The sequence below is a fragment of the Patagioenas fasciata genome, chromosome 21, assembly GCF_037038585.1.
Source record: "Patagioenas fasciata isolate bPatFas1 chromosome 21, bPatFas1.hap1, whole genome shotgun sequence".
Lineage (NCBI taxonomy): Eukaryota > Metazoa > Chordata > Aves > Columbiformes > Columbidae > Patagioenas > Patagioenas fasciata.
In genome coordinates, this window is record NC_092540.1 from 7,283,640 (window position 1) to 7,299,069 (window position 15,430).

Consider the following 15,430-nt stretch of genomic DNA (forward strand, 5'->3'; position numbering starts at 1 on the left):
CGGTGCAAAATGGCAGCTGTGTGTGCTGTTCCATGGGGTGGGAGCAGGCCTGGCAGGGAAGGCCAGCGCAGGTCGTTCAGCTCTGTCGCTCTACCACGGAGTCCCTGTCCGTGGAAATGCGCCTGTTGTGCCGGGAAGCCGAGTTCCTTCTGCTCCGCAGGCTGGAGCAGCGTCCATGTTGCGTGGTGAGCGTGCGGAGCGGCTGCGCCGCGGGGGCGTCGCTCTCTGACAGCTCCTCTCCTTTCCTCCTCAGCTCTGGCTTTCCGAGCGGCAACCCGGATCTGTGTGAAGCGCGGTGCAGCACGGCGATGCTCCAGACGGCGGCAGACGCTTGGCGCGGCCCTCAGCAGCAGGACGCCTGCGAAGCGGAGCATCCAGCGCGGTGCCGCTGTCGGTGCGGGCAGGAGCAGCACGTGTGTCAGCACAGCTCTGGGTTCCCAGCCGTTCCTCTCCTGACCCGTTGTGATCCCACGGGAGCAGTTTCTCCATGAAACGGCCCTGGTGTTCCTCACAGTTCTCCCCGCTGGGGGCTGGAGACGGAAGGGACAGACACTGCAGAGTTCTGTTTAACTTTGATTTCCCTAAGCAGAGCAGTAGCAATTTATTAAAAACTACTTGACACTGCAGCTGGGGTTTTTGCTTTTTTTATTTGTTTGTTTGTTTTGAGGTGCGTGGGTTTTTTTTTTTAGTTGATTTAGGAAGCGAGTTATTAATAGTACAAGAGGTTTGAAGGTTTCACGGACGGGAGAGACATAATTAAGGATCTAAATGTAATGAATTAGATGAATGTGTCCATTTCATGGCCTCAGTGGAGCCGACTGTTCTTTCACCTGTACGTGTGCGTGTAGGTGCACTTTTCTATTTATTTCCATCTGCAAGACCCGGTGGCTGCCCAGCGGTTCCACAGCTCCGACAGGCGCTGGTTCTCTGCCTGTGCTTTCAGCTCCTGGGCTGGTGCTGTCCGGGCTTTCCCTGCTCAGCACTGACTGTGTTTTGGGAAGGCAGGAGCCAGTGCAAACCCTTCTCCGCTGTTCTGCTCTTTTTCTGCTATTTTTCCCCTTTCCTGTGAAGCTCAGCTGCTCCATGAGTTATTGTGTTCTCCTGTGAGCGTGGGGTTTGTCCTCTGCTGTGGAGCACGAGAGCAAAGCCCCCGGAGCCCCGGCTGGTGCAGACCCCGCAGCGAGGGTGACAGACCCGGAGCCAGGAGCAGTTTCCCCAGGGTGAGGAGCAAGTGGAGCTGCTCACACCAAGGTCACAGGCAGGGTTGGTGCACGTCACCGGTTCTAAGGCTGTCACCAGAACCTGACAACCTGACAACAGTGTGCTGGCTCCCCGGGCAGTTTAAGTACAACCAGAACGCAAGAGGCAGCTTAAATTCGGGGTCGTCTTTTTGCCAGGAGCAACAAATGCCGTGATGGAGACAACGGGGAAAAGGTGGAAACTCTCAGACCGCGGTGCAGTCTCAGAGAGGAAAAGAGATGAACGAGACACTGATGAGCGGGAAGAGTTGACGTATTTATCATAGAAACATTAAAGGTTATATAGAGATGGAATGTTACACGAGATCAAATATTTAAATACATTCGCTCCAGACACAAAATAGTGTTAAAAAGTTCATCTATTTATTATAGATACATTAAATATTATACAAAGCTCAAACATGATCTAAAGATCAAACATTAAAATCTACTAACTCCAGACAACGTTTGCATATTTATTATATAAGTATTATATAAGTATTATATAAGTATAAAGTATATAAGTATATAAGTATATAAGTATTATATAAGTATTAAATATTAACTAAAGATTAAATAGAATACAAAATCAAACATTAAAATATATTAACTCCAGACACAAATTAGTGGTCAAAAGTTAATCTATTTATTATAGAAACATTCAATATTATATGAAGATTAAATATCATATAAAGATCAAATATTATCTAGAGATCAAACACTAAAATCTACTAACTCCAGATGAGAATTGGTGGAATAAAGTTCAAGTATTTATTATATAAATATTAAATAAAGATTATGTGTTATATAAAGCTTAAATATTAATCCTAGTAACTCCAGATCAAAAAATACTGGAAAAATGTTTACGTATTTTTATAGAAACATTAAATAATATATAGAGATTAAATATGATATAAAGATCAAATATTAAACTATATTAACTCCAACAAAAATTAGTTGAAAAAAGTTACGTATTTATTATAGAAATGTTACATATCTATAAAAACTAAATACTACATAAGGATCAAATATTAAAATATTTTAACGCCAGACAAGAATTGGTGGGGGAAAAAAGTTCACAGATTTCTTATGTAAATAAAGATTATGTATTAAATAAAGATTATGTATGATATAAAAGCTCAAATCTTAATATATATTAACTCAAGAGAAGAATTAGTGGAAAAAAAGTGACGTATTTATGATAGAGATGTTACATCCATGTAAAGATTGAATATGACATAGGGATCAAATATTGGAATATTTTAATGCCAGACAAGAATTGGTGGAAAAAAGTTCAAGTATTTATTCTATAAATATTAAATAAAGATTATGTGTTCTATAAAGCTCAGTTATTAGTATCTATTAACTCCAGAAAAAAAGGGTGGAAAAAAGTTTCTCTATTTATTTTATATGCATCTCTAGATATGTGATATAAAGCTCAAACACTATCTACAGAAGAAACATTAAAATACATTAACTCCAGACAAAAATGGGTTGAAAAAAGTTGATATACTTATCATATAAATATTAAATATTATACAAGGATCAAATATTATATAAAGATTTAATAATAAAATATATCAACTCCAGAAAATAATTATTGGGGAAGGTCTATGTACATAGTAAATAAATATTAAATATTAGTACATTAAATAAACATATTAAATAAATATTAAACATTAGTACATTAAATAAAAATATCACATAAATATTAAATATCAGTATGTTAAATAAAAAATATTAAATAAAGCTCAAATACGAGATACAGCTAAACCATTTCAATATATTAACTCCAAGGAGAAATTAGTGGAAAAAAGTGTACGTACTTATTCTATGAATACTGAATATTATACAAAGCTAAAATATTCTATAAAGCTAAGCTATTTAAATATAGTAACTCCAAGCAGACATCAGTAGAAAAAAGATGATATAATATTGAAGGTTTCCGTAGAAGTATGGAAAGATTAAATATGATAAACACATCAAGTATTAAAATACATTAACTGCAGACAAAAACTGGAAAAAAGTTAATATACTCGTTATAGAAATATTCAATATGATACAAAGCTCAAACATTATATACAGGTCACATATTAAAATATATGAACTCCAGACTAAAACTGGGGGGAAAAAAGTTTACATACTTATAATATAAACAGTAAATCCTATACAGAGCTCAGCCATTACAACCCATGAAGTGCGGGCTCCTCCCGTGCTGCAGCTTTTCTTCTCAGGATGCAGTCGAAGTTGCCCTGGGTGCTCATGGCGTAGAACACGTTCGCCTTGGGTGGGATCGCCAGCTCCGCAAGAGAGGGAGCAGAGCGAGCGTTCATGGGCGCCCCACTCAGCGTTGGGGGTTTATTCTCACCGGCAGCTGGGACAACGTGGCGATGGCGTTTCTGACGTCGCTCCGCATGTTACTCTTGCCGGCAAAATGCAGCAGAGCTCTTCCAGCAGCAGCAGCAGCAGAGTTCTGCTTCCCCACCTTTGTCCTCGGAGATGATCTGGACCAGCTCGTAATCCTCAGCCGAGCCAGACTGCAGGTTGTGCTTCTCCATGGCTCGCTGGGTGACAGCAGGAGCCTTCTCTTGGTTACTCAGCTGCAAAGAGGGAGTTGCAAGGAGTCGCTTGGTAACCAAGTCGCAGATTCTGCCAGACGCTAAAACACGCTCTTTGCGACACATGGGGGTGGAGTTAGTTCAAGACAACAGACACTGCTCTAGAAATGCAGCAGGAAATCACAGCCTCTGCTCTCCTGAGCAACCACTCGGAGAGGTGAGACCTTGTTCTCAGCAGCCATCGAATCCGCAGCAAGAGCTGCCCCAGCTGCTGTTTGCAGACATCCATTAATCCACAGTCTCCCCTGCTAAACACTTTCTGCGATGTCCTGCAAAGATTCTGGGCCTTGGAGCTGGGTTTGCTGGGGAAGGGGCACCTTGTGTCACAGCTCACACACCCCAGTGCTGAGCTGGACACACAACAGCCGGCGCTGGCAGAAGAGCAGGGGCAGCAAAGCCGGCACTTGCTCAGAGTGCTTCCCTTGGCATTGTTGATCAAATACAAGCTTCAATTTCAAGGCCAGAAACCTTGAGAGATGCTCTTTGCAAACCTCTCATTCATCCCCTGCTCCACATGTTTTGATTTGTAACATCGGTCACGTTCCCTGTCAAGGAGGTCTGATCGGGGAATAGGTGTTTCCGAAACTAAAAGCACCATTCAAGTCACCTGGGGTGAAAACACCACCCACAGTAACAGCGCTTTGCTGTTCCCACCGCTCACCAGGATGCTCCTGTAGATGTTGCCGCTTCTGTCCTCTTCTACGCTGGTGCGGATGACGCAGCTCTCTCCGCTCTGCTGGTTGTAGACTGGCAGGACTGGCGGCACTTCTTTTGATGGAACGGGAGTCACGGGGCCGGGGCACTTCTTGGAGCACTTGTCATCAGATGGCAGCAAGGGGGGAGACGAGATCAAACACATTCATTACCATTGAATTTCAAAGATCCAAAAGCTAAAGATGACACTCTTCAGCACAACAGCCTTAACAAGGGCTTCGGCAACCCAGTTAAGGCAGCTTAGGTCAAGAGAGCAGAGTCTGCAGGACAAAGCTCCCTGGGAACGGAACCCAGCCCAGCCCAGGCTTGGTCTGGGCAGTTCCTGGCAGGTCAAACCACAGGGCTGGTGAGCTCTGACCTCACCTGCTTCTCACTTGCTCAGCTGCTCTGCCTGCCCCAGAATTAGGCTGGGCTGATGTACATGAGCCCTCCCCCCAAAATCGCCTTTCCCAGAGCTCAGGTCCCTCCATTCCACTGCCAGCAACGCTCCAGTCAAGATCCACAGGCTTGGGCAAGCGCCTGGGGCCGCCGGCAGCGTCAGCAGCCTCGCACAGGCTGTTTGTGCTGAACACAGGGCCCGGGCCCTACCTTGTGCTGAGGCTCCTCAGCAGTGTCGGTGGGAGGGACGATGGTGACGGTGCTGTCCCCAGAGCTCCCACCTGGAGCAGGTTTGGGCTGCGCGTTGACAGGGGTGCTGTGGGCGCTCACCCCCAAGCCCAGGAACGGCCTAGGGGAGAAAAGAAAGCACAACAGAGCTGGGCTGAGCACAGCTGTCACTTGCTTCAACAATCTGACCTGCTGTTGTGTTTTCCTATCTCGAGTGGCCTATTGTTTGTGTGTGTATAGCAAATTAGACTCTATCCTTATTTGCTCTGTTTTGCTGCTGCAAATTTGAATTGAATTTATAATCCAGCACTAAAATCGTTCCTTTGTTTGACACCTTAGAGTTATTTCTGAAGTCTTTAGTCGATAACCCTCCTGGCTACTTACACCAATAGAAAGAGACAACAGCAATACGTATTTCTAGCTGGCGGTGTCTCCTCGCAGCACTGCAGTGCTCTGGATCCCCAGCCAGGTTTGTCAGCTGGTGTTTGATTTATTCCAGTTCATATTCACACACCAAACCCCCTCCCCGTTGTACTCACAGGCTGAATCTCTTCACCACGCTCTTCTGAGCTCTGCCCGCTGCGGTGCTCTGGTCAGGAGCTGCTCCTTCGATTTCACGTGACAGACGAAAACTGCAGAACAGGCAATACCGTTAGTTAAATATCTCAAAGTGGCCATATTTGAGAAGCCCTGGGTCACTCCCACGTCCCAGAGGGTTCATCCCCACGAGGAGGAGCGCAGCTCTGTGCGTGTGTATTTCCACTCTCCGGGAGCAGCTCCTGGCAGCGCAGAGCTCAAGGCTGAGAGAACCTGAACCTGCCTGCGGGGGAAGAAAAGCTGCTTCGCCAGCTGGGCTGAGACCCTACCTCTCCTCATCACTTCAATGCCGCTGCCTCCTAAAGCACTGCACGAATTTCTCATCTCCTCTCATGCAATAGCTGTTACATGAGGACTGCAACAGCTTCATTTGTGCGATTACTTCAAACTCCTAAGAAAACAAATAATAAAATAGGAATTCTAATTAGAAAAATCAAGCCAGTCTCGTTAATACACTAAACACACGCAGCAACAGATCCAGGACAAACTGCCCTCGGACAGAGGAAACCCCGGCACCTTCGCTCCTACTGATCTCTGACCAACAAGGCTCAGGCTGGAAGGCAACGCTCAGCCTTGATTTCTCGGTCCCAGGTACCCGCTTCGCTCTCTGCACCTTTGACCCACAACTATTTACTGCAGCACAAGGAAGATGGTCACAGACTGCATCTTGTGGCCAGCAAAGGTCTCACGCCAGCAGGTCTGATGCGCTCCCAGCACACAGAACACGCTCGTGTAACGTGTTCCCGTGAACACCAAACGGGGGGAACGTGCCCCAGACGTAACTCCCGCGGCAGCGAGTGCCCTGCGGCTCCTCTTCCCCTGCTGCCCGCATCTAAAAGGAATTTCTCTTCCCGCGCCGCCCCGCACAGCCCGGCAGAGGTTCACAGCGTGCCGGGGACTGTTCCTTCCTCACCCTCTGAGTAACGTGAGCGGCTGTTGGATACGCCCAGCAAAGACAACAGGCCTCGCCAAGAGAACGCTCTAGCAGAGAGCGTCAGGCACTAACGATCACAGAACAGTCACCGTTCCACTTACCCTTCGCCGCTTCTCAAAATTGATCAGGCCGCCCTGTTGGAAGGACAGAGAAGGGATCGGAGGAGAAGAGCACAGGCTCGGCTGGAGTTGATCACAAACAGGATGAACAGGATGAAGTAGCGACACCAAGGGACAGGCCAGAGCTGCCCTGACCAAAGGCCTCTACAAAGACCCGTTTCCAGCTCTAGGATAAGCCACAGCACTCGTGTACCTGAGTCTATTTGTTAAATACATTCCTCTCTTTTTAAGAACTGCACTAGCACCCAGTGGAAGATGCAGGAGCAGACACAGTGTCTGCAAGGGAGGGAGGAGATTTAGGATTCCAAAAATTGCCCCAAATTACCTCGAGATAGTCCTGAAGGGCTGTGTCCAGCATGACGAGGTCAGTGAGGAAGGTACCCAGGTAAGGTACCGTGCCTTGTGTGACTCCCTGCAAACGGTCAGAGCAATGGTGGATTAATTGACTGAGAAGTCATAATTATACTAATTAGAATACTCCTGTGGAAGCAAACAAAACACAACTAGTCTGCTTCACCAAACAGCGCTCTTGTAAATGATGCTTTCACGACATCATCCTTGGTATCTCAGCCAGCGGTTCATGTCTGCACAGAGCGGTATATAAGCCAAAGTGCTCATTCGTAACTCCTCTGCGTCAAATCTCGCTGTGCGGCACCTCTCGCCCCAGCAGAAAAGCCGGGATTTACAGACCCGTCTTCCCCAAAGCACCGCATACGGGAGCTCATTGGTCAGGAACAGGGCTGAGCTCGGCTTTGGGTGAGATCACAACCTGGCAACTCAAGCTCATTCCCACCTTCAGCAGCAGCTCCCTGCTCGTCGCAAAGTTGTCACAGTCGGAGAAGATTTCGCAAAGCTCTTCGAACATCAGCATTGTGTCCCTGTACAGGAAAAGATTCAATGATTTAAGTTGTTTGTAAGCACTCTGAATCAGACCAGGGTACAATTTTTTTCTCAAGAATCGTTAACAGTTGGGCACAGAACAGATAAAAGCACCAAAACACATCCAGTGACACACTGCACAGCCTTACTTTGGAACGCAGGCCCAGGTCTTCTTCAGGCGATAAACCGAGGTGGACTGCAAGGCGGAAACGATGGCCTTCAGAGACGAAAAGTTGTTCAGGATCCTACATTGCTGTGAAAGGAGCGGTTAGAAACACAGGAGCGTTAAACGTCAGCATCACCAATAGTCAGTGCTCTTCTGTCTGCCCCGTGTCCTGCTTGCTGCACATTCTCCCTGCTAAGCGGGCAGCTCTACAAATACTGAGCATCAAAAATATCACTCCCCCCTACAACCCCCCTGTCCCCTCCCAGCTCCACGGCACCCGCACAAGGAACGTTAAACAGTCGCGAATAAACGCTTTACACGTCCGATACGGATCCACTTCTCCAAGATCTTCGCTCTTGGCTGTGTCTTTAATTCTTTGCTCTCCAGGATGGTGCTGAGCACGCAGTTGGTGACGGCGTTGAACTGCGAGATGGTGGCTCTGATGCTCTGTGCCAGCTGTTTGTTCTCTTTCTTGTCCCTTCGGGACCAGATGCAGCCCAGGCAGTGGTGGGGCACAACGTTCTGGAAGAGTGTCTAGAGGGAAACAGAGGTGTCCAACTCAGCCTGGAGCGCTACTGCCCACAGCAAGAAATGCACGGTTACAGTACAAACTGCAGCTGAATCCAGTATGGTATTAAAAGGGAAATATTGGTTTTCTCTCCAGTTTAAAATATACACTTTGGTATAACTCTTTAGGCCTGACGCCCTAAAAGAACTGTCAGCTAAACTGTCCTGGAAAAATAAAAGACACCTTTCTATCACTTACATTACCAGGGGGAAAGATTTCTATATCATGATACTTTTGAAAGAGATTGATACAAATAAGCCAAATCGGAGCACTACAGTTACAAAGTACTTCTACATCTTCAGGTGAGGTAGCCTAAGATACAGTCAAAATACGCTATTTCTGAGGGGTCAAATGCTAAACTTTGCAAAAGAGGCCACACAGTCTACATCCACACTGTATAACAAAAAGACAAACACCTTCAGAAGAACTGAAGGAAAAGCCCAATCAATGAAGCAAGTCTGGATAACCAAGCAGAGCTGCGCTCTGTGTCCCAGCAACAGAGCGGTTCTGGAACAACAGACTTACACCGATATAAGTTAAAAAACAAACAAACAAACAATGAGAAGCCCAGAACTCTTTCCCCGAGCATTTCAAGTAATACCTATGATCTACATACCGCATCCATGTATGTCAGCTGTTCTGCCACCAGGTCTTCTTGGAACAACGAGAATTCTTCTGGGCCGCTGATCTCCAGTTCCTCTTCCTCGTCCGGGGTGCAGGGAGAAAGGCTGTGGAACGCGTCTGGCCAGCGGGGAAAACACGAGTCAGTGAATTTATACAGAAAACAAGTAATCAAAGCAGGTATTTGGAAAATCACTACATAGAAGAACAGAACATGCAAAGGGACCTGCGTGGGGTAACGGCCTCACCGTGCTGCATATTTTAGGGAGATAGAGAAGGTCCAGAAGATTAAATGGGCAAAGAGAAGGTAGAAGAAAAAGAAATAGGGAGAACTGAGCTGTTCAGGGTCTCTTAGCTGAGAAGTGCCTTAACCCATTCACTAACCATTCTTTGGAAAGAACAAACCCACCAACCCCCCCACAACAACTCCTTATTAACACTGTAGAACTTTGATAATCTGCTTGTCAGCATTTACGCATTCTATACTCTGAAAAACAGCTGAACTGCAAAGAGACAAGACTGCAATTATACCCCCAAAATATTACGCTGAGAATGCTCTTATGTCCACGTTTCAAGGGAAGAGGAGGAGAAGGGAGAGAGACCAGTTGGAAAGTTAAAACGTGCTTTGCTAGTACTACTGATGAGGAGAGAAAGTAATGCAAAATATACGAAACCAATCGTGGCTCCAGCAGCTTCAGGACAGGCCCCCGGACGCCCTGGGCTGGACTCGGCACTAAACCAGAGCTGGATTCAGGGCTGCAGGGCTGTACAGAATTGATCGGCAGCCTTGGCTGCCGCAGCACTAAGTCTAAACCTGGGCCTTTTCTGCACACCAGTCCTACCGTTATGCGCTCCAGAGCCAACGGGGTCTGAAAAACACGCAGGTAACATGAGAAAAATGCATGTAGTAGAACTCAGTCTGCCTACTAAGGCTGGAAGTTGATTCCAGTACTCATTCACATACCACGTGAGCTCTTACGACTTTTCGGCTCACGGCACAGGAAGCTTTGTGCTCTGGATAAGGGGATGTGTCAGGCTTGACGCTGGGAGAACACACAGACAGCAGAGAAAGGTACTTTACCATCATTCTCCCATTCTTCTTTCTGGAACTGCTCCAGGAGGTTCTGCGCCCTCTTCTCCGGGTCAGAGCCGGGCATGTTCTTCTTCAGATAACTCAGCACCTTCTGCAGACACACGTAGTCGGGCGGCTCTCGGAAATCGTCGGCACATTGGTCGAGCCAGGCTTGTAAAATCGATGCCATCGCACTGTGAGCAAATTCAGAGAGAACACATGGGTTGTATGCAGCAGGTATTGATGCAATCGCATGGATCTGTACCTAATATAACAACAGGAACACTGAGACATTCATCCCCCACGTGAGGGCAGTATGGACACTTCTGTGAGCACAGAATTTAATTTGTTCTTTTTAGGCAAGAAATATTATTAAGATAATACTTCATAGGAAACTAAAGGCTGCTTCTTCAATTACACCTTGAGAAACCAGCGCAGTCATTCATATTTTCTCTGCGTTGTATTATTGGATGTGTTATGAGACAGCTGATACTTGGCCTTTACACAAGCTCCTTGAAGCAAACAGGGCTGTGAATTGTCAAATGAAACAACAGCTCTGCTGCCCACGTCCCGCTCCAGCACCGAACCCTGACTGGGGCTCGCTGGGCGCTGCAAAACCAAACTTACGTCCTGAGCACTGTGCTGGATCCGGGGGAATTCTGGGTTCCATGTTCTTCAGAGCCCGAGATCTCCAGGATTCCGTATCTGAAAAAATGAGATGGCTGTTTAGAGGAACCTCTACTGAGCAACCCAAACAGCGTAATCCATATACAATTGGCATAAACATATAGATATTGGCATATTCATATACAATTGGCATGAAGACAAGGGCTTCATGCTGGACAATTCCACCGTGGCTGGGGAAGCTGCGGCAGAGATGAAGGGTTTGCACATATCCCCCGTGCACTGGTCTTTTTTTAAGGGACAAGCTGTATTGGTTTTCTTGTGTCCGTCCCAGTTTGGTTCCTTAGCGGTCAGACCACGCACACTTTCCCCACCTGGCGCTTAAGCTTTAATGAGATTTGGGATGTGGGCAACGTGCATTTACACATGGTGTGTTTACGCTGAAATCCTGAATTTTGCAGGATTCTTTTCTGTCAACGTCCCCCTGTTGTGTATAATAAATGACGGCTCAGTTTCCATTCTGTCCCGGCTCTCACCTGTCCAGGAGCAGTTCCAGGACTGTGCTGGTGGAAGCAAAGGCCCTGTACGTGGAGAGGAAGATGCTGATGTATGTGAAGTCATTATCGGCAAAGGCCGTCGGAAGCGTCTCCACCAGCTTTTCCAAAGTTCCAGCTTTCAGGGCCCTGCTGTTGCACATCTCATCCGGGCTGACAGTGTGTCCTGCAGGTAACTGGTCCCCTTCAGCCTACAAAGTGGAAACAAAGACAAAGCACAAAACTCAGACAGAAGCCAGAGCCCCGACAGAGCTTGCACAACGAAACACAGATTCCATTCCACCTTTTCACAGGAATAGTCCATCTCTAGTTACTAAACAATTTTGTCGGTTTGGGCTCTCCAAACACCAAATGCTGTATCAAATACTGGAGGACAATCAAGACATTTCTTATTGAAACAGGCAAGTGTTTCCAGTGCTTAAGCTGTAATCTCCTGGTTGCCTTTGAAACTGACCATTCTCTCATAACAGGGCCAACCATTCAAAAACCCCGGATGCTTTCTTAGCATCCAGAAGTTTAAGAAAGGTTTCTCAGACTTCTTGCAGCATGAAAGATCTAAGTTCCTTCACTTACTCCAACCTCTACAAGAAAATACTAAGCAAGGTTTCAAGCTTCTCAGTACTTAAAGGAATTGGTAATAAAGCCCAACTCACTCAAAATGAACAAAAACAGTTGTATTCCTTTCAACACGGGTTCTATGAAATTTTCAGTTAGAGCTGCATTTCTCTCAGACACATCCACTACCAGCCAACGCTTTTCAGCTGAAAAGCCTCCAAATCACTCTACAAATGCAGCATCACTAAGAACTCTTCCCATCAGCTGGAAAATGTACAGGAGGTCAAAAATACTTTCTGCTATTTCTCCCGGTAAAAACAGGAGGCAGAGATGGGAAATCTGCCACTCAAAGTCTCTATACTACCAACCTGGACACTACACCAAAGCAAGTTCTTATATTATTGCCTTGGATCCTGAAGAAAATGTAGAAACATCGCAACATAACATGAAAGTTCTACCCACCTCCTGACCCTCTGGCTCAAACTGCCACAGCTGCACCGATTGCAATGAAGTGAGGACACTTTGATCAGCTGGGGGCTTGGCCACCATGCCAGCTTTACTTACCCCGAGCCATCTTGCTCCTTCGCTGTCAGTCTGCTGGATCTGCGCTCTTCTCAGGCTGTCGCAGTCAACAGCTCCTTCTTGTGCGTCTTCAGCTCCATCCTCAGTTGTGCTCTGCCAGGAAAAGGGCCAAGAGAAACAAGTCAGAGAGAAAGGAACATGGTCCCTGCACAAGCGCAGGCTGCAGACACCAGCATGCCAGCACCAGGATCTCACAACACCTCAACAACGCTCACTTCAGTTGCCACTTTTTAGCTGCCTTCAGTTACCTGGGCCTTTTTGGGCTTTTAACTGAAAGCAGAGAGGAGCTGAGTGCACAACTTACTGCACGAGTCAATGAAAGAGGTAAGAATTAAACCAGAGAGTCCAGATCTCCTGAACCCCACCACTAACAGCCGCTGTATTAACATGCTGATACATGTTGAGGAGCAAAGCACTAGAGAATTGAAAATAGATGTAACAATTAACTTCAGAAATACATATACTGGTCCCCCTGCAACCACATAATGCTTTTTCTTCATACATACCACTTGAATAATTAAAGTTTCAGGGCTTTACTGACTACCATAGCCTTAAGCACAGCAACAACTCAATTAGAAAGGATTTGAGTGCAGTGCAACCAAATCCTGGTTTGGGGAAGCTGGGGTTTGGGGTTTTTTTGGGGGTTACTTTTCTGGTTTTTTTTACCTCTTTTAACTCTAAAATATCCCTAAGTCATACAGAACTGTCTGTGCACCAGTGACTTGCCTCTTGAACGCTCTGTGGAACCTCCACATCTTCCCCAGGTTGGTTCCTCACATTTTCTTCCAGGCTCTGTGGAGTCTCCACGTCTTCTTCAGTTGGCTCGCTTGGAGTCTCCTCTGTGCACTCTGCAGTCTCTGTGTCTTCCTCTGTTGCCTTGCTTAGACCGTTCTCAACGCGCTCTGGAGTCTCTGCGTCTTTGTCTGATACCTTGCTTGTAGTCTCCACATCTTCCTCTCTTGTCTCGCTTAGAGTCTGCTCAATGCGCTCTGGAGTCTCCTCAACGCGCTCTGGAGGCTCCTCAGTACACTCTGGGCTCTCCACTTCTTCCTTGGTTGGCTTGGTCAGAGTCTCCTCAAGGCTGTGCAGAGACTCCACATCTTCCTCGTGTCTCTTCTGCCTGGGTGTCCTCCTCCTTGGTCTTCTCCAGCATCTCCAAAGAGACAGGTTCCGAAAGGGGAAGTTCCGAGCCTGTTAGAAAACAACGGAAAAACAGTTTTGAATTGCAGATAGCAACACATTTACTTTTAATGTCCTTGCAAAAGTACCAGGACAAGATCACATGAACCCTGAAATTCAGACACTATTACAATGCAAAAAATAGATAGGATCATAGAAACATTTTGGTTGGAAGAGACCATCGAGTGCAACCGTCAACCCACCCCTGGCACTGCCCCATGTCCCTCAGGACCTCATCTATGTGCCTTTTAAACCCCTCCAGGGATGGTGACTCCACCGCTGCCATGGGCAGCCTGTTCCAATGTCTAATAACCCTTTCACAGAATCCCAGAATCCCAGAATGTCAGGGGTTGGAAGGGACCTGGAAAGCTCATCCAGGAGCAGGAACACCCAGCTGAGGTTCCACAGGAAGGTGTCCAGGCGGGTTTGAATGTCTGCAGAGAAGGAGACTCCACAACCCCCATGGGCAGCCTGGGCCAGGCTCTGACACCCTCACCATGAAGAAGTTTCTTGTCAAATTTAAGAGGAACCTTTTGTATCTCAGTTTGTACCCGTTGCCCCTTGTCCTGTCACTGGTTTTCACCAAGAAGAGCCTGGCTCCATCCTCCTGACACTCACCCTTTACATATTTATAAACATTAATGAGGTCACCCCTCAGTCTCCTCTTCTCCAGCTCCAGAGCCCCAGCTCCCTCAGCCTTTCCTCACACGGGAGATGCTCCACTCCCTTCAGCATCTTGGTGGCTGCGCTGGACTCTCTCCAGCAGTTCCCTGTCCTTCTGGAGCTGAGGGGCCACAACTGGACACAATATTCCAGGTGCGGTCTCCCCAGGGCAGAGTAGAGGGGCAGGAAAACCTCTCTGACCTACTGACCACCCCCTTCTAACCCACCCCGGGTATCATTGGCTTCCTGGCCACAAGGGCCCAGTGCTGGCTCATGGTTTTCCTTCCTCAGTGTGATATATCACACTATATTTCAAATTTAATCTCTTTTTTTTAGCCATGCCTTTTAAGAAATGAGAAAGCATTACACAAATCCCTTTTATGAAGTGAAACTGCAAAAAGAACTATTACATTTTTTAGCACTAAAGGGACAATTTACCTGGGGAGGGAGGGCGGGCGGCGGGGCCCGGCTCGCTCATACCCGTCCGCAGCAGGGCCCGCAGCCGATCCCGCACATGGCGCTGTGTCCGCGTCCGCAGGCAGGGCTGCTGCCGGCTCCGCCAGCCCCGCACTCCCGCTCTCTCTCGCACCGACCGCTCGCCCCCACGCCAACGGCGGCGACGGCTCCGCCGGCACCACGGCGACCGGACGCGGCCTCGCGGCGGCACGCGCCGCCCGCAGCCGGCCAATCGCAGCTCGCCGCCGCTCCGCGCGCGCCCCCTTGCCCCGCCCTCAGCCCGCCCGCAGTCCGAGCCCTTGCTCAGCCGGACAAGGCGCCGGGAGCGGGACAGACGGACCGAGCCGGGAGCGTGGGCATCAGACTGTGCGTGGAACACAACGTGTGCTGCGGCAGAGCCCGGGGCGAGCGCTCCCGGAGCTGCTTCACGCACACGCACCACGCGCTGGGATTTTACTCCTGGCCCCTTAAAGATTCCTAGCACAATTGCTTACATACAGTTCTGAACTAGATATTCATTCTGTGGCTTAAAGTGTTAGTTCGTTAGTAGGCTCTTATTATGTAGTTGGTTAACCCTTTAAAATGTTATTTCCCTCTATCAATATAACTTCATAAACAAGTTTCCTAACTTTTTACATAGAACTTCACCACCTTTTCCTTTTCCAGGTTCAGAGCCCGTGCCCCA

The 15,430-nt window shown here is 47.6% G+C and overlaps 1 pseudogene; it reads right to left on the reverse strand.

Annotated features, from left to right (window-relative positions):
• Positions 1 to 2,271: 2,271 nt before the first annotated feature.
• LOC136110725 (ral guanine nucleotide dissociation stimulator-like 1) lies at positions 2,272 to 13,635 on the reverse strand (annotated as a pseudogene).
• Between the last annotated feature and the right edge of the window lie 1,795 nt (positions 13,636 to 15,430).